Source organism: Mercenaria mercenaria, chromosome 2 (assembly GCF_021730395.1).
Source record: "Mercenaria mercenaria strain notata chromosome 2, MADL_Memer_1, whole genome shotgun sequence".
Lineage (NCBI taxonomy): Eukaryota > Metazoa > Mollusca > Bivalvia > Venerida > Veneridae > Mercenaria > Mercenaria mercenaria.
In genome coordinates this window covers 42,640,044-42,659,234 of record NC_069362.1, presented here as the reverse complement: position 1 = coordinate 42,659,234, position 19,191 = coordinate 42,640,044, and the positions used below count along the sequence as shown (strand labels likewise).

The 19,191-nt window shown below is 32.6% G+C and overlaps 1 protein-coding gene across 1 annotated transcript in view; it reads right to left on the bottom strand.

Moving 5' to 3' along the window:
• Positions 1-19,191, bottom strand: part of LOC123563813 (somatostatin receptor type 2-like) — a 146,093-nt gene that overhangs the window by 91,032 nt on the left and 35,870 nt on the right. The window contains exon 2 of the mRNA XM_053536352.1: positions 10,935-10,986. The gene's annotated coding sequence lies outside the window, so the exon portion shown is untranslated. The remainder of the gene's footprint in view (positions 1-10,934; positions 10,987-19,191) is intronic.

Here is a 19,191-nt window from a genome sequence, read left to right as displayed (position 1 = left end):
ATTTGGATACTCACGTGCACAGCTCAGAAAAATAAATTGTTTACCAAATTTGACAAATGTAGAGCATGTACTAAAAGTGCTTCACGATCAATTTGTTTTGCAAAAATGCCACATCCTTTATTGAGTGGTACACATGTCTTGTTAGAGACATTAAAAAATGAAACTACTGATTCTCAGACAGTTCCAAGATGATACATTCCAACTTGAAATCATCTGTTTAATTTTTTTTCAAATTAGGAAATGATTGTTGAAAATATGGCATATTGTGAGAGGTTATTTCAAGGGAAATATGTTTCTTTTAAAAACCGTGTGAAAGTCATTTTCTCATAAAATACAATCATTGAAAAGATCTGTTGGTAGCATAGAATACAACCTAACAACATAATAGCAAGGTGACCCGGCTTGATTGAGTTTGTTGTTATAAAATTATAAAATGAGAATGGAATGTATGAGAAATATTTCTCATAAGTTCAGAACGGGGGTTTCTGTTCGAATTTCTGTGCCAAGATAATATCTTCTTAAACGTTCAATAACTTAAGACTTTTATCATAACGAATATATATATGTTAACGGAATTAACAAAAGAAACCACGTGTGCTACATTAGGTATCATCTGAATGGCCTAAAGGAAATCCAGAAAGTCTGCGATGATCATATGCATGTAGTTTTTGTTTAGTTTAGTGACGTTGGCGATATACCGACTTCCCGCTTTTTAACAGCAGAGGATAACATGAAAATGAATTTGAAGAAAATCTAGAGTTGTATAAGGGTGTAAGGAAAGTTCGTTCCAAATGGAAAAGTAAATCAGCATATTGTCAAAAACATGGAAAAGAAGACATATATAGTTTTCCGTCATATTAAATTTTCGTATGTTGACGCTGCTACAAAAATTTTCAGATTTTCTTACTGGACAAACACGTTTTGTTTTATGCACCAAATTCGGAAATGTCAATATTTTGAAAATAACAAACGTTTCTTCTTTCATTGATTTTAACACAGACATTTTATATCAGATCTGAGTTATATGTACATGTACTATACAAATTCATTCAACTACTATAATATAAAGCAAAACAATTAACTTCCTAATATATTGCAACATATGTGCACTGTTATGTATGGAAAGGACCTAACCCCATACATATAAGTGAAAAATGCCGTTTTCTAAAACACACTTTATGTAAGGGAAAATTTTCATCGAACGTCATACATTAATGCCCATTCATCCAATAGTAAAACCCTAAATATGGTCGTTGGTAGCCTTTCAGTGACTGGAATGAACCTTTCCTGTTTTCTCTTACATCTCAATAAAATAATATGGCCATTTTCTTAACAGAAACAAACTTGCTCTACACCCTTTATGATTTCGGGTTAGCAATGTTCAGTTGTACAAATTATAAACATGATAAATACTAAAATGTAGAACGTTCGCTAAATCACGTACTCGCGTCAAACAACACCGAACATTTCAAAGCTCTTAATTGATTAATACTGAAATGATGATTAATTTGAATACTAGGTAAATAAACTCCACACATTCGGTGTATTTATTTCACAATCAACTCTTACTGTCTGAACAAAGAAATACTTCAGAGTGTGAAAAAAGGCTAAGAACAATTACGGTTAATGTTGTTTTGCAATAAAATAAGCCAAGTCCATTACTGAGAAAGAGTTTAGGTTTTTTATTTTATCGCAAGAGTGACGATTCCACAGATGAAAAGCCATTATCTGACGGACTTAGATACTATTAATCGCTACACATATGATGCAACAAATGTGTGGTATAAATCAGGTGCTTTAAACGCTGTCAGATTAGACTGAATGAGTTAAGAAAATTACAAAAGGAGAAAGTGTATAGCCTAATATATAGTTATCATTTTTTTAAACCTGTTCCACACTATTCCATACAGATTCATCGGTCGTATGTTACCCGAAACTCGACGTGTCCTTGTTAAATATGAATAGGAGAACCGCTTTTTTGTGTCAGATATACATTAATGTACTCAAAAATAGTACATAAATACGTTCACTTTTAGCAAATTGCCTAATAATATCTGTTAAGCTTTCGCAGCGTAATAGTACTGAGAGAAATCTAAAGCACTTATTCCATAGTATTCCTTGAAGTCCGAATTTAAGGTAAAGGGGATTTTTTTACATTTCTTTTAATTAAGGATATTGACACTTTTGGCTGCCATCACTGTATTAATTATTTTAGAGGTCTTTTCAACTGACTGCTAATTGATTAAGGTGAGGTGATGAGTTTTATCAACGAAAGCTACAACAACACCTCGAAACTGTTCAAAACATATACAAAATATTTCACGGATTTTTGAATGGGGGAGTCGTTTAACATCATTAATACGTATAATGTGAAGTTTATATGACAAATCTATTGCTGTCAAATTTCACACACCGAAAGTTATTGTCACATCATTTGAGACATATCGTCATATTTGACATTTCATGAAATTTCAAAGTGTGACCTTCTTTACTTTCGTGAACTATATTTAGGACGGAGATTCGCATTTTACCTTCAAGCGGACACTTTAATAGTTTTGTACGTGACATTTTGTGTTTCTTGCGATTTATGCCAATACAAATAAAATAAAGCTTTCATTTCACTATTATTGCCTGCTAAGATCGTTCGATACAACCTGTAAAAAAGACATCGACAGCCGCAGACAATTGTATTGTGATGGAATCAAACAACTGCATTGTTCATTTTTAACAAATAACGGAATAAAAACACCACTGTTTGTCATTTTTCATAGTGATTTGGTCTTACATTGTTTTTGACATCAAATCTTTATGACGTTCACGTGTCGTAATTAATATTACACCACTGCTGAAAATAATTACTAGTTTCGGCTCCACTTATAAGCCAAAAATTTTTTTTTCAATGGTAAAGTGACAATTGTTAGGTCAGTAGAAAGCGCTTATTCACACTCTTTATGTTCACTATTTCGTCCTGCAGACTTTTCTTAACTTTGTATGTGTGCGTGTCGGCAGTGTGTACATCTGCGTGTTGTGAGATTCGTTTTGGGGAGGCTGCGTTTTCGGAACGTGGCATTCCCTGTTTGATATAATTATATATATCCTTGTTTCCTAAGTATTTCTAATTTCGCATCATTTTATGTCAGTTATTCGATACCTGTATGAAGGTATAATTAAATAGAAGCACTGTCATCTTAAACTGGCATATCATTCTGTTAGTATATTAGTTCTTTAGACATAGAAAAAATAAATATTGATCAGTCTAGAATAAATGTATTGCTCAACGCGGAGAACTGACAGTGTTGTCAAAATGAGCCGTGGTTGATGTTAATGAATAATGCTATTAACATGAATATATCATCATCGTTAGTTAAGGTGCAAACACTTTGAAATATGTAATGACGTTATAACTGTTTAATTTTGATTATATTCAAATTTCTTTTCTAAACGCATTGCGGTGGCTGAAAATCATTGATTTTTAAATACTTACTTTATATTCACACAAATTGACTGGAAATGTTTTGGTAGTCAGTTTTTTTTTATGGAAATCGATTTTCAGAAACAATATTTTACCTTTCGTTTCCAGTTCTGAATTCTCTAGTTGACTTGCAATTCTAAGAATGATTTTGTTAATTAGACTTGGATTCAGTGTTGATATATCTTCTGGTCCTTTGGGATCATGGAGTCCATTCAATAGATGTGTAATAGAGTTCCGCTTAAGCCGTTGCTAGGGGACATGAGAGGTGTTGCACATTTTATTACCTCTCATAAACAGACTCAATCAAGCCGATTCTGCTATTATTCTTTTTTTTGGTTGCATTGTATGCTTCCAAGGGCTTTTTTTACAGACTGTATTGCACAGTCGTGTAATATATTGCTTTTAATAATTGCCTGAATGATGTTTTCTGAAATGAAACAGGTTTCACTCTGGGTGTTTATGAAAAGCATTACTCTATGCTCCCTATTTATTGTCCTTCCAATATTCCTTTTAGTGTTTCAACTTTTACGCCTTGGTTGAAACTGTTGACGATTAAGATGAAACAATGTGCGTCGTATAAGTTACATTGACTTGTCAACAGGATACTATGATCACCTCTAACACTAGATACATGTATGACTGTTTTCCGTAAAGATCATTCTGTAGTTAATAAACGTCTGACATGAAAATATATTCGAGCAGAACTAATTGTATAATTGATTTCAGTTAGGATACGCGCAATGTTTTGATGCTTCTAATCTAAAATTTATTTTGCACATTTTATGTTTGCGAAATTCGCGAGTACAGTTCATATGCAAGCTTCAAAAGAAGCAAAATCGTCGCTAGCAAAATAGATTTCGTTGTCACTGTCCAAATACGACACTAAACTCAACCTCATGTCTTTGCAAACAGTTTTAAGTTAAGAAAGTAAAAGGTAAGACATGCCTCAACAATCTTACTCTCTGAAGCACGATAGTTCAAAACTTTTTCATTTGATTACAGCTTGAGCTAAATTAAAACGATTAAAATGAGAAGGGACATAACGTCGACACTAAACGATGTTTTTGTTTCCCAGTAAATCCTTTAATACCTAGGTGATAGGTGATATTTCAGAACGTGGAATAAAGTAAAGAACAATTAATGTTAATGGTGTTTTGCAGTGAAATAAGCCAAGTGTACGATAATTGAGAAAGTGTATAGCTTTTATTATGTAACACCGAAAATAATTCAGAAATAAAAGACCATTATCTGATTTCCTAAGGCACTATAAATTGTCACAGTTGTGACGAAATAAACCCACTGTGTGATAGAAATATGGTCAGGTGCTTTTAGCGCATATCAATTTGTAAAAACCTTAGTTACGGTTTGTTACACGATTGAAGGCCGAGATTTATTTCTGATCAGTGAATGCAATTAAGTGAAGGTAGGGAAGAAGCAATTGCACAAGAGAGAGAATGCTGAACGAATACAAGCTTAATTTATTATAATGAAGTTTAGATTTTAAAGAAAGTGCATTGAATGTCTAAGACCAATTCAACATTGTATGTATAAATGGTCAAAACTATGTCAGACAAGTACATTTATAGGAATGACACAATCAGAAAAAAGCAAACATTTTGATACTCATGAACTCACAAACCCACATATAGTTTAAGCTCATTCATAATAGCACTCTCTCTCTCTCTCTCTCTCTCTCTCTCTCTTTTTCTCTCTCTCTCTATATATATATATAATAATAACCATAACTGATGTCTACTAGATTATATCTTAAACATTTTCCCCTGTGAGTTAGCCAGTTTTAAATTCATCATATTTATTGGGAAGAGAAATAATTGTTAGTGTAATATATAAACAAAATCTATTATCATTGAATATATTATATATTAATCATAGTAGTAGAGTGAATATACCCGCTGTCTATTAGATGTTTAATGATTTACATAATTAATAATTTTCAGCTCAATGTCAGATAGTTATTTATACAACAGCAAAGGGCTTATATCTTGTTCATTGTCGTACTTGCCAAGCATGCAGATGTAAATTCAACAACATAAAACTTGTGTTTGGCAAACTAGTTTTGGGGCAACATTCAGAAATGAAGAAGAATTGGGAATTTTGCGAAAGTCTGTTTATTAGATTTCTATACAATTGTATTTAATCTTATCATGTAGTACTAAAATGCCATTTTTCTGCCTTGAGTCTAACTCAGGTACTTGTATGGCAATAATAGCGTTTCTATGCAACAAACATCAAATTTAATTTTGATTAGCTTGAATCATATATACCGCTTTCTTAATTTAATGCAGAATGGGTGTTTCTTTTTGTTATTTTTACGTCATTCAAGAAAGACTAATAAGCTGCTTTTCGAACATTCGATATTCCGTCATGGAAACAAAGCAAATATTGGATCAACGTATAGGTGATCCACGTTTTGTAATGTAAGATTGAAATATCTTTTATCGAACGAACACTAGATGAAATATTTCTAGAATAAAAACAAATCAGATGTAAACGAATGAAAACAAACAGATTAATTTTTCTTTTCATGTCAGGTCTTCTCTATGCGTATAACCAAATTTTGTTCAATTTACAACTACCTATCAATGATTTTGTTGTAAAGAACATAAATACGAAACAACTTTAAGATTTGCAAATTTCCCGTACGTTGTATTATCATAGATGTTTTATCATTTTGGTTGCACATACTTCAAATCACTTGCCCCTCACCGCTGTGGGTTCAAAACCACTTCATTTAAGGTGTAGATTTCTTCCATGTGAGGAAACTCTCAAGTCGGCTTACGGAAGGCGAGTGGTTCTAAAATTTCCAATTTTATCGTTTTATGTTAATAAACTTGCTGCAAAACATGAAATAAAGTATGAAATTCCTAAAGTAAGATACGGTCACGTTAACATTCTTATATACTTTATTAACGCGTCATTGTTGGGATGATCCAAATTGTAAATTTTTAGAAGAACTATGCGTGTATATTATCTAATTATTTAATATCTTAACTATTGATATCAACGACGTGTGATTCTAGTATCTGTTTACGTATAACTATGATTGATTTGGAACCGCGTGTACCTAACTACTTTTGCACCTGAAAACGGTATTTTGTACTGGCTATGCATTCACTGATTATGTCTGATTACTATAAGCTTAATAAAATACAAAGTCATGTGCTTCTTTGTAACAGAGTTTTATACTATCATCTTTAATTATCTTTAGAATTTATGTGTAATTTAACTATTTTTGAACACTGTAATTTTGAACTGATATAATGTATGATTCATGAAATATGATAAACACGTTTCTTGAAACAAAACCTTTCTGACTTTGCAAATAACTTCGGTTACTAGACAAAAACAATAAGTGTTCTGTTGATATCTTAATGACCTTCTCTAAGACCTAATGATCGTTGAAAGCAAATTAGCTCAGATCAATCAGTTCTGTTGTTCCGTCCTCCAGACGCCAAATTGGTACTTACAACAAGTGATGATGTTAGGATTATACGCGAGCAATTACTTTCCTGATGTTATGGTAGGGTGTCACATTGACTGAAGACATCTCTGGCTCACATTTAAGGATAGATGCACGTGTGAATATATATTACAAGTGTCTTAAGGAAATAGCCATTATTTCTAAAAAACCTATATGGTTTGTAATCAATTGTGTTTTCATATACAAATTTTTGAAACAAAGTCGTATATAAATTTTTACATAATAAATCAGATATGTTAATGATAATGAGAGTCATATTTCATCATTTAAAACTAATAATTACTTGGACGTTTAACGTTTACATACTCATAAATCAACAGTACTTCCTAGAATCGAAATAAGACAGTTTTATAGCAACTCCTTAATTCGAAGAGTAATAATGACTATTTAACACACATTGTCGTCGGCATAGCCGTCGCCGATGATGTCACACACTGGTGGAAAGTTTGCGCTTTAGTTCATGTTGGGTTTAAACTCACACAATGTTTTCTGTTCATCAACCCTACTGAAATGACCGAGGTAGATAACTCACAGCTGAATGTATTCAAATGATTGCGATTTTTTTTTGTCGAGTTATAACCGAAAACTCGGTTGTACTTTTGCGTGCAACTTACTATCAAGCTGTTTGTCAATAACAACTCCATGTATTAAAATGGAAATTTCACATAATGTTTGCCAGTCATAAGTCCTACTTCAACAACCAAGTTAGATAACAGTTAATGTTGAATTTTTACAAATTGTAGTCCGTTTCCACTTAGAACATTAGTATGAACTTTTGCGTACAATTGTTAAGCTGTATCTAAGTAATACCTACATTAAGTGAACAGAAACTTAACGCTGCGTCACTCGTCAAACGTCCATTTACAACAAAATTAGAGAATTCTTGGCTGAAATTAATTGACTTTAGCCCACATTTGATTTAGAAAAAAATTGTCAAAGTTTTTACATTACTATAGAGAATGTTAAACTTTAATCTTTAATCAATTATGACGTCTTAGGGAAAACTCTTGTTACAAATGAATGCTGCAACAGGTATAGCAAGGCAATTATATTTTGTGATATGGCAATCGAAACTTTATTAGAGTATCCATTTACTGCAAATTTTATGTAGTTATCATCTTGCTACTTTTATCTATTCAATTCTTTTGTTGGCTTGATTAACTAGCGCACGTATTAAAAATCTGGTTATTGTAAGTATGTAGTTTCTTTTACATGTATATAAGTATCTGAACAGCGTTATAAGTCTGAGCTTCATATGTTATGTTTCTCTCACTTACATTTAAGCTCTGTTAATTTCTACGTGCCATTATAGACACGTTTAGCATGAGTTACGTAGTTTGTACTGACCAACCGACAATATCATTACTGGATATTTTGATATTCTCGTTTCTTAAATAAGACTTGCATTGGATAAGTGTTCCTATCAAAACATTTAGCTATCCCGCACTGCATAACAAATTTACAATCTCTAAAATGATACACTTATCCAAATTCGTGTCCGGCAAATTTGATAGACAAAACAATGGTATCAGATGATTTATTGTTTTAAGAGTAAGATTCATTAATCAGAGAACTGATGGAGCTTACTGTTTCTCAGACAGCTACAAGATGATTTATCCAAAAACAAGAGCATCCAATATTTTTTTTTCCACCGAAACGAAAATGTGTTTGCCGTTAATATGACAGTTTGTAAATGAAGTTGCAGAGTAAGTATAATGGAGACATATTATTGCAGTTCGTACGTCATACTATTTGTTTATGGTACTGGTATTAGTACTCAGAATTTGACAGCATTGCAAGATTTTCCTGTCTAATCGATAGCAGATTTTATGTAAGAAATGATCCTCAGAGCTGTAAAGTCGCCATATAATCACTTATGTCGATGACACATTAAACCCAAGAGAAACCAAATCAAAACGGATTAGGTATAATTACTAATGTAAAACATTTTAAACGGATAATATTTGATTTTTAATGTGTACGATGCTTCAAAGTATTCACATTTTGTATTTTGCGAATAGATTCGTACCACGTCCGTGCACGTGACTGTAGAATTAAATTGACATATTTAACACTTATATCACGTAATATACATAGTGTGATCAAAAGGCATGTGATCAAATTTTAAAGAGGTGAATACAGAGTATATATGAGATCACGTATTACTAAGTGAAGAGGTAACTACTGCGTAATGACGAATTCAGAATAATTAATTTGCAGCAGACAATAACATGTAACACCACGTATTATGTATCTTACTTCCAGCATAGTTTATATTTTAACACTAGAGTCTAAAATTATATTTCTTGCAGTATTTCTATTTTGCAACACATTTTTCAATACATGCATAGATAACGCTAATGTCCTTTTTAATTATTTTATTGTTACCAAGATAAGCAATTTTCACTTATTATGACTGGTATTTCAATTGATACGAGTTCTGCCATCTGCTAACGTGCTACCAGAAATCATGTTCGAAGTTCTCTTGTAAATTTTTTAAGACTCACGACCTAGCCAAGAAACAAAAGTTATGACTAGACTAAAACCGGTTCATTAAATTCAATGGTAATATTGTAAGGGTTCGACCATGAAAATATTGTTATTTCATATTCTATTATAATAAGTTTCATTTTTTTAAGATACAAGTTTCTGATGGCAATCGCATATCATTTGTTTTTAATTAGGCTACGTACAACAAATTTGAATTAACTATCCTTCCTGAATATTTATTTGAAATGTATTATAAATTGCTGCTTACAAAGGATTAGCCAGTGATTTCAGATAAAATCTAATATCAATCCAATAAGCTTTCTTATTGCTTTGGTGTAGCGTTTGTTTGATTTATAGAATATCAATTTTCAGGTTATAAGCAGAACAATACAAGGGATTGTGTCTCTCCCATGATCTCAATGATACACTGAAATAACTTTTCAATATTTCACACGAGAATGCAACACTTAACGTTTTTTTTCTCTCTCTCAGATATATGTGTCTGATAAAGTATTGTGTCTCCTGCACAGTGTATTTATTATACAGTTTAATGTCTACCAAAAAGACAGATGCATATTTGATTAAGACTACTTTTAGATCTGACATTATGTTTTTATTTGAAATGGAAACGATCAGTTTGTTTTACAGTTGCTCAAATTTAGACTTAAAAATAAAACAATTTGTCATGTATTGTTTTACATCTTTATCATATTTTGCTTATCAAATTGCATGGAACTATTTCTTTAGAAAGCTGTTAATAAGAGACAACCACTGCGAATGCAGATTATGAAAATGTAATGTGTCCGCTATGCAGTATTCTAACATGACTATAATGTGTATGTGACCTTATGTATCATAGTTCTTTTGCAGTTTCAAAACGAATGGTTAAGGATATTTTCTAGCATCTTCAACTTCGCCATAAACATTTGTTCTCATCCCATTATATACTTTACACTACTCGCGCATTACTCAATTGAAAAGAAGTGTCTAGAACTTATATTATCATACATACAAGTTTCAGAGATTTATTCGTTCATTTCTCTACATCATTCATTTAAAATGCCTTTTTACACTGATATCATTTTCACAAGACGTTAGTTCTAAATATTACCGCTACGTTTGTTTGGCGTATAGTGATCTTTGAAAATACGGTGCTACCTGTACTTATGCTACATAGAAAAAAAAACTGTTAGCCAAAGGAACTAAACTGTAACTAGCTGTTCCTTGCTTGAAGAATAATCATTACATTATATATATATTAATGTATGTATTCGAATTTATACCTTTAGACATGTTAGATGGGTTATTTTCTACATGTCTTTAGGCCAAATGACGTTTTCTGTTTTGGAGGTTTATACGTTCTGATTTTGTTTTGTTATCTTTATTCGTATCTATAGCTATATATATTTATCTATATATCTCTATAATAATACATAAAATGTAAAGCCTAAGAAAACTGTAATAAATTACCTCTGATCAAATATTCCTGTCCTGTTAACAGACGGTTGACATTACTTGAGACCTGAAAAGAAAATATATTTAGATATTAATATTAAACAGTTTACTTTCACTTCAAATTATAACTACTTTTACACAATATGTCACGGTGTTAAATTAGCTTTTCAAGAATCATATATTAGAAGTTTATGTTTAAAATAATAGTTAGCGGGAGAACACTAAATAATGTTGGAATAACTTTCGGCCCAACCCATTTGCGTGTATTTGTTTGAATGCTTGTATAAATGCGATGTACGCATGTGTATATATATATATATATATATATATATATATATATATATATATATATATATATATATATATGAATAAAATATGATTAAACTAAACAGTCATACATACAATATAACATTTTGTTTTAAATTTCATCGGAAAATACTAGATTTAAATAAACATTTGCTTTTGACTGCAGTATTTATTTTACACGGCAAGATTAGTTTAAATCATTTTCCAATTATACTGATTTCACGCAAACGTTTTTGTAAAATGTAACAATTACGTGTTAATTTCATGTTATTTGTTGAGACCCCAACGCGATTCATGGATTTGCAAGAAGTTCCATTGTGGGTTTTACTCATCTTAATGCACATAAACAGTATCAAATCCTTATATTTACATTTTTTTCAGTAGCTTGTAACGCAAAATGGGGTTTTCTTCCCATGAGTTTCAGAAAATAAATAACAGGATATCGACTAAAAAGACCCAATTACATACACTTTTAATTCTCTTTTCAAGACAAAAAAAAAAGTTTCTGATTTTTATTTTCAAAATCCTTAAATCCAGGAAAAAATAAAAATGTTTTCCCGATTCTTATGTAATTTTAAATATTAAATTGGTTAAAGTTTCACTACACTTTTTCTCTGGTTTCCTAAGCCATCTTGAAAGTTTTTGCACTTTCGTGATAGTTTGTATCGTTTACCATCAGTGAAGCTGATTTAGGTCAACTCTGTATGAGATATTTCACTGACAGTCTAGCATAATTATACGTTCTGTCTTGAATACCGTGATATCGTAGACTTTTATGGTAAAGTAGGCTGATAAAAATGTTGATGATTTTTTACACTTATCAACAGAAAACAACCAAACGTACAGTTGTTAGTGCAGCACCGGCGACTATAAAATATGTTTAACTGACACTTAACTAATCTTTCCAGGCATAAAAGTATAACAATCTTTACGACGGGCAGACGGCAGCTACATTAGATGCAATGATAGAAACGAATAATAATGAATTTGCATCTAGGTGGAATCAGTATTTTGTCAACAGACCTCAGATGTTTAAGACTGAATTATTTCACTTTCATAAATCACAGCATATGTTTATATCTATCTGTTCTGTATGCAAACTACATTTGTGTATAAGTTACTTCTGATATCCTAAGTCGCGCGCGTGTGTGTGTGTGTTTGTACTTAATTAATTTTAATTAAGTTCAAAGATGTGCGTCATAGTTCTCAGTTTTACACAAAATCTGTTTGACTCAAAGTACAAAACCCCTCAACATTACGGCAATAAGTGTTGATATTTGTGCGACAAAGCTCTATAAGCACATTCTAATGTTCTTAAACGATCCATTCCAGAAATCATCTCCATACTTCTTCGCAAAAGAGCTTAAAATCTCAACCATGACAAGTGAGGACATTTATGAAGTTAACCTGCCAATCACATTGCTAATATCAGGTTACAAGTTGACAATGATAAATGATGTTTCAGATGTATTTTGGACAAATTTACATACTTGAACAACATTGACATACAGTGATTTATACAGAACCTGTGTCCTGATTCATATGTGCACACATTTCTTTTTCGATGACAGGTTTCTGAATATGTTGTCAAAACTCAATCAAATTTAATATGCTACTACTTCGTGTGTGATACAAACCCTTCGTTAGCTTTTGTACTTGCATGCGCAGCAAGCGGGCTATCATGATGTTATGATACGGTGAGAAGAACAGCTTATCATGCTACATATGTTTCAAATGTTAATTCGCTGTTTACATCACCGAAGTTTCTCTAGTGTCAAGAATGTTCAGAATATACTGTAATGTGTCTTTATTCCTATTTTCCATTCTATATCAACAAGCAAATTTGCTGAAGTTGTATCCCCCGCCGAATGGGTTTGTGTTGAGAAATGCAAAGAAATATATCCGGTAAAAAGTTTAGGATGTTACTAACAAGCAAATAATTTCATTACATTTGAACTTAGAAGAACAGATTACAGAAGTCCTTAAGACAGCGAAATCAAGTAAGAAACTTAGAACGTGGGTGGTGACGGGGGGTGGGCGTTTACAACTTCATATATTGATAAATATTCATGGAAGGTTTGAAAAGTAAAAAAAAAGAGATTTAATTTGTTTTCTTTTTTGGGAGGGGGTTGGGGGGTGCGGGAGGGGTTCAGGTGACTGGGTGAGGGTACAAAACTTCACATGTTGATAATAAATATTGATGAAATTGAGGTTGGGGAGGGTACAACTGTGCATGCTGATAAGTATTCATCAACGATTGAAACTTTAAAAATAAATCGTGGAGTGGGGAGGGAGAGGTGGTGTGACCAGGGTGGTGGGGATGACCGGCTGTGGGTACACAACTTTACATGTTGATGATAAATGTTCATGGAAAAAATGAAAGAAATTTAATGAAATTCTACCAATTGGTTATGTACAAATATGTGGAGTTTTAAACAATTAAAGGGCAATAACTCTTAAGTTACTAAAGTTGAGTATGCACTACCACATCATTGTGATCTAAATTTAATTTAAGTTTCATAGTCCTAGGTCAAATATGTCACAAGTTTTGAAGCAGAAATTACCATATTTATAGTACCCGATATAGTTAACACGTGAAACTTCTAAGGGCCATAACTATAACGTTTCTTGGACAATCTAAATGAAACTTACTTGACAGACCGCATTTCCCTATCGTGGCGAACATGTATATGAAGTTTTTTTTAAATATTCCAAACTACTTCTTAGATATGGCTCCGGACGGACGCACGCACGCACGCACGGACGGACGACGCCAAAACTATATCCCTCCGCCTTCTGCGTGGCATAATAAGTAGACTATTTGCACATTTGAAAATCAATACTACACTGTTAAATTCTATAAATAAGGTATCTGAAGCTATATCTATAAATCTGAATTTGCTTTCTTCCGTGTTTCAACATGCGGTCAATTTGTTTAAGAGACACAATAAGATAGAATTGTGCTACACTTAATTTTTATATTAAGATCTCTTTCTGTCCATAAATTAAACATGAAATATGTCACTTGATAGTACACATATAGTTAATGGAGAAAATCAACACTTTTAATGGGTACATCAGTCATATGATTCTATATAAATTATGTTAGAAATAAACTGGCCACTTTATTTTTATTCATTTGCAGTCATATTACCGTTGCACATGTACATGATGTACACTGTGATCCCATACTGTACTACCATACATCTATAGTTTGTTTTGTGTCACATTATCACATTTCTTAACGTGTTTGTATAGGTAGTATTGGTGTTTACGTCGTTTAGACGACTTTAAATACGTGCGCTAACACGTAAATTGCATGCATTGAGGTATTCTACCGTAATCTTTGTTTGCTCCATTTTCTATACTTGTCTGTTTGCATATATCCCTTGACTCTGTAGATATAATTGATTTCCAGAAATAATGCTGACATGTACCTCTTTACATGGTTGCTCAATCATTAACGGCAGTCGATACGTTTCGGTTTGTATAGGTTAGTATTTAATCTGTTCACATATTTCACTTCATACCGCATATGCGATCCGGTCTAGACTAAATGGATATATTCTTTTCCTTAACAAATTTTCAGTCAGTTAATTTGTGCCCGTTAATTCATGTGTCATAACTATGAATTCTCTTTCTTACAAATCTAATACATAAAATTCACGGCGTATAAAAGCCTGTAATTTGAGTCTCATTAAATATAGGCCCAATTAGACTGACTGTCTTCTTGACAGCTCTAAGATGATATATCCCAATGAAGCAGAATCTAATAAACTCTTTCATCGAAACGTAAACGTGTCTGTTGTTAATAAGACAACTTGCAAAATTAATGTATTTCAAGAAGAATAGGAATCTGCTTTGTTTCATAATTTAACCCCTAACGTATCCTAACGAAATAAGTTCCAAGATCACCAAATAACAAGTTTTTCTCAGATTTTTCTTCAGGTAAATTTTCTGACAAAGTCTGATTACGACTGGATTGTTACTTCTACTGTTAACAGTCACATTGTTGAAAACGACAGACGACAGACACAAGGCAAAATCAATAGCTCACTTTTGTTGAATTTGATTTACATTTGTCCTCAAAATGTGAACAATTATTGTATATTCACTTAATATTAAACATTCGCTTTCAAAATATGTCAATGAAAGCAACAATGTATATCCTTCGTAATAATATTGTTTATTTGATGAAAGATTTGGCTTGATATTACTATAAGCACTGCACTATTTTTCTAAGCCCAGAAACCTTATTTGTTTAAAGCAATATATGTGTGTGCTTCCGTTGTCGAACATTATGCCATTTTCTCACTACGATTTCACATCTAAGTGGATATATTCTACTAATGAACTGAGTGCAAGTTAAAGTTAAAACACGTGTTTCAGAGAAAATCCTTTCTTGTATTGCCAGAAAATCCTTGTGTTCACGTTGTGCGACCATTAAAAAAACTAATGTAAATTGTGTACATTTCATTGTCGCACGTGACAACACGTGCAACAAAAACAAATAAAATATAGTTCGATTCCATGCGACTTTCATGTGAAATGTGATTCTTTCAGAGCTAGTTACTAAATAATAGTTGTCGTCATGCAACAATTTAATCATAACGTAGACATAAAGCTCAGTATTCAGTCAGCACATAGCCGATATTGACACGAATGGTAAAATGCAGACGACATCAATACGATATGAATGCTCGCTCAAAATATCATGTAATTTCCAAAACTGATAAGACTGCGTGGAAAACCAAAGCTGACTGAATTTCCGTTGATTTAAAATCTGTTTTAGAAATTGGAGTCACTTTGAATATAACAATATATGTTTGAGTTAGTGTCACTATATGGCGTTACATCGAAAGAAATTAAGAACAGTTCCGCTTAATCGGAACTGGCATCTAAACTATTCTCCGTGGAACTGTTTGATCTTTCTAAGGTAATGAAGACACCGTTGTCGTACGAAAAGCCATTACATTATTGTCAAATACATGTATACTTTTATTTATCAAATTTGTTATAAATAAAACTAATTTAATTTGTTTGTTTATAAAAAATGCTTGACGTGTTTATCATACGTATTTAATAAAAGTTGCTGTTAGACAACGAGCGTATTTAAAGTATGCAAATGGGATGCAAATTCAAAGAAATGCCCTTTCAATGTGAAATATACTTCTAATTCAATATTTTGTTTCTCTGACAGTGTGCAAATAATCCAGTTTTCACAAATGTTTGCGATTTCCTCTGTACCTTTTAATAGCTCAGAAATAAATTTCATACGCATATATTGCTATCATGGGTGTTTTATCCTCAATTTTGATGTCTAGTATTCCGTTAACAGTTTAACTTACATACTTTATTAGTATGATTTGCAGTAGGCCAATGGTCAAATCATAGTTATTTTTCACATGTATCGTTAACATACAACAACAACAAAAAAAAAACAAACACAAAAAAACAGGCAATATCTATCTGTCAGCTTTCAGTTCAGAAAAGCTATATGTTTGATTCCAGACAGAAGATAATTACGCACGGATTAGGAATGGTTTCGTGTACTTTAAACCTATAATTAAAGTAGAGTCCCTGAATGACTTGGATACTTTGTACGCTCCAAGAGGTTCCACTTGTACTTTTAAACCGATTTTATATAATTCAATACCATTGAAATACTAGGTATGTGGATTACGATTATTTGACTCCTATATCTGAAATAGTGGGGCCTTCGTGACGGAGTAGTTATGGTCACTGACTTTTCACCTTGATTTTGGAAGATGACCCGATGTGTCTCCCCGTTCGGTATTAAGTCCCGCGTGGGCGTCTGGGTAGAACCACTAACCTTCTGTAACCCAGCTGGATGGCTTCCTTACATTAAAATTCAACGCCCAATGAACGCGAGGTTTAAACCCAATTAAAGTCAGTGAGAGGCAAGTAATTCAGAGTCAGCGAACTAACCACTCGACCATGGAGGCCCTCTATGTCTTGCTTTTTATAATTCAATGCCGCTGACAAACCAGGCAAACTAGGTCTGTAGATGAGAGGTTACTATTCTTTGACCCGTGTATCTTTAATAGTGCAGTTTGAGCAAAGTCCAGTGATGAAACTCTTGGGAGTATATACTGCTAATTTACAAGACCACTAAACCACAAATATGAATGTTGAGAAAATGTGCAGTGTCAAAGGATAGATCTCTGGAGTAAGTACTGAGCAATAATGAACATCCGTTGATAAGCATCTAAACGTTAAATCGCCAATATACAAGTTGTTAGGTAGTGCGAAGGAGTTTAGATTTTAATTCAAGCAATTTTTGTCAGAGTATTCATATCCTATGTCTGTCCTTAAACAAGATTTCCTTCTAAATCCAGCAGAGCTAATAAAAGTCTCGACCTACATAAGAAGTGTAAGTAAGATATGGCTGTATCAGATCAATCTTATTCCCAGTAATATGTAAGGATGTGACAAGGATTAAGGAGGATATTTCAAACGTTATATAAGACATGATTATGAGAAAAGTCTCTGAATGCAATGATATATCATTGTGCTTGTAGTGACCTACCTTATTAAAATGTAACTTTCACGTTGATATCTTAAATTGCTCATAGCAGGGATCTGGTGTTTATTTATGTGGCGTGGAAGTTTTTATGATTTTGGAGAAAAATGTACACGAAGCTTTCTGTACATGAAAATCCCTCTTACATTGTCAAAAAAGGTGTGCCGGGATTCGTATTAGATTACTCGGTCTATAAGATCAAATAAGATAAGATAAGATTTATTACATATAAAAACAACATAAGCTCTGAAGAGCTTTCAATCGGCTGTATAATAAGTGTATCTAACGAAAGGATAAAAGAAACGATGATACTGCCTCCGTGGCCGAGTGGTTAACGTCGCTGAATTAGAATCACTTGCCCCTCACCGATGTGGGTTCGAGCCTCACAAGCGGGGTTGAAGTTTTTACGTGAGGAAGCCATCCAGTTGGCTTACGGAAGGTCGGTGGTTTTACCAAGGTACCCGCTCGTGACGAAATGGTGCTCGGAGGTGCACATGGGGTCTTTCTCCACCATCAAAGCTAGAAATTTGTCATATGACCTATAATTATGCCGGTGCGACGTTAAACAAAGCAACAACAAAAACATAAAATCTATGACAAACATTCTAATCCTACCAATTTGTGGTCTAAACCTTCTTTAAATTCAAAGAGACATATTTTGTTTTGACTTTGAACAGACTCATGGACCGAGTCTGCTATTAGTTTTCTTGGTTGCATTCTTTGCTTCCCACGAATCTTTTTACAGATTTTATTGAATGGCAATTTACTTCTTCTAAACTGCTGTATGGGTGAGTTTCTTTTGATATATGTGGTAGGAAGGAAGGAGGTAAGGATGTTTATTGTTGTTCGATTGAAACCAAAAGCAACACTGTTTCAAAAACTACCCTCTGCATCCGAAATCAGTCCTTTAAAAACGTTTATGTATGCATGAAGCTATTTCATCGGATTAAACGGCTGTTTGTAGTATAAATGTACTTGAATAAAGTTAAAATGTCCAGATACAATTTAAAGGTCATAACTGTATAACTTTTTTTTTACATTTATATTTAACATTTCGAATTCATATAATTCAACTAATAATATAAATAAAGAGGACATAGAATTGTTTGCAAACGGTAGCCCTGCATTAACCTTTGACACACATCTTTAAACATCATAGAAATGACTATGTTAGGACCCCATAAAATGGCAATATATTGTCATTACTTTGTCTGTCTTACTTGCTGCTCTCTTTCTAATTAAAGAGTCATTTTATTTCAACATGACATCAACATCAGATACATACCGGGAAAACAGTAATGTTACTGCTTTTTTTCCAATTGTTTTTATCAAGGATGATTGCTTTGTCTCTCTTTAGTTGAAGTTTATATTTTGATAATGACAACTGAGATGTACTTTTCATAATAGACACTGACTAAGTAT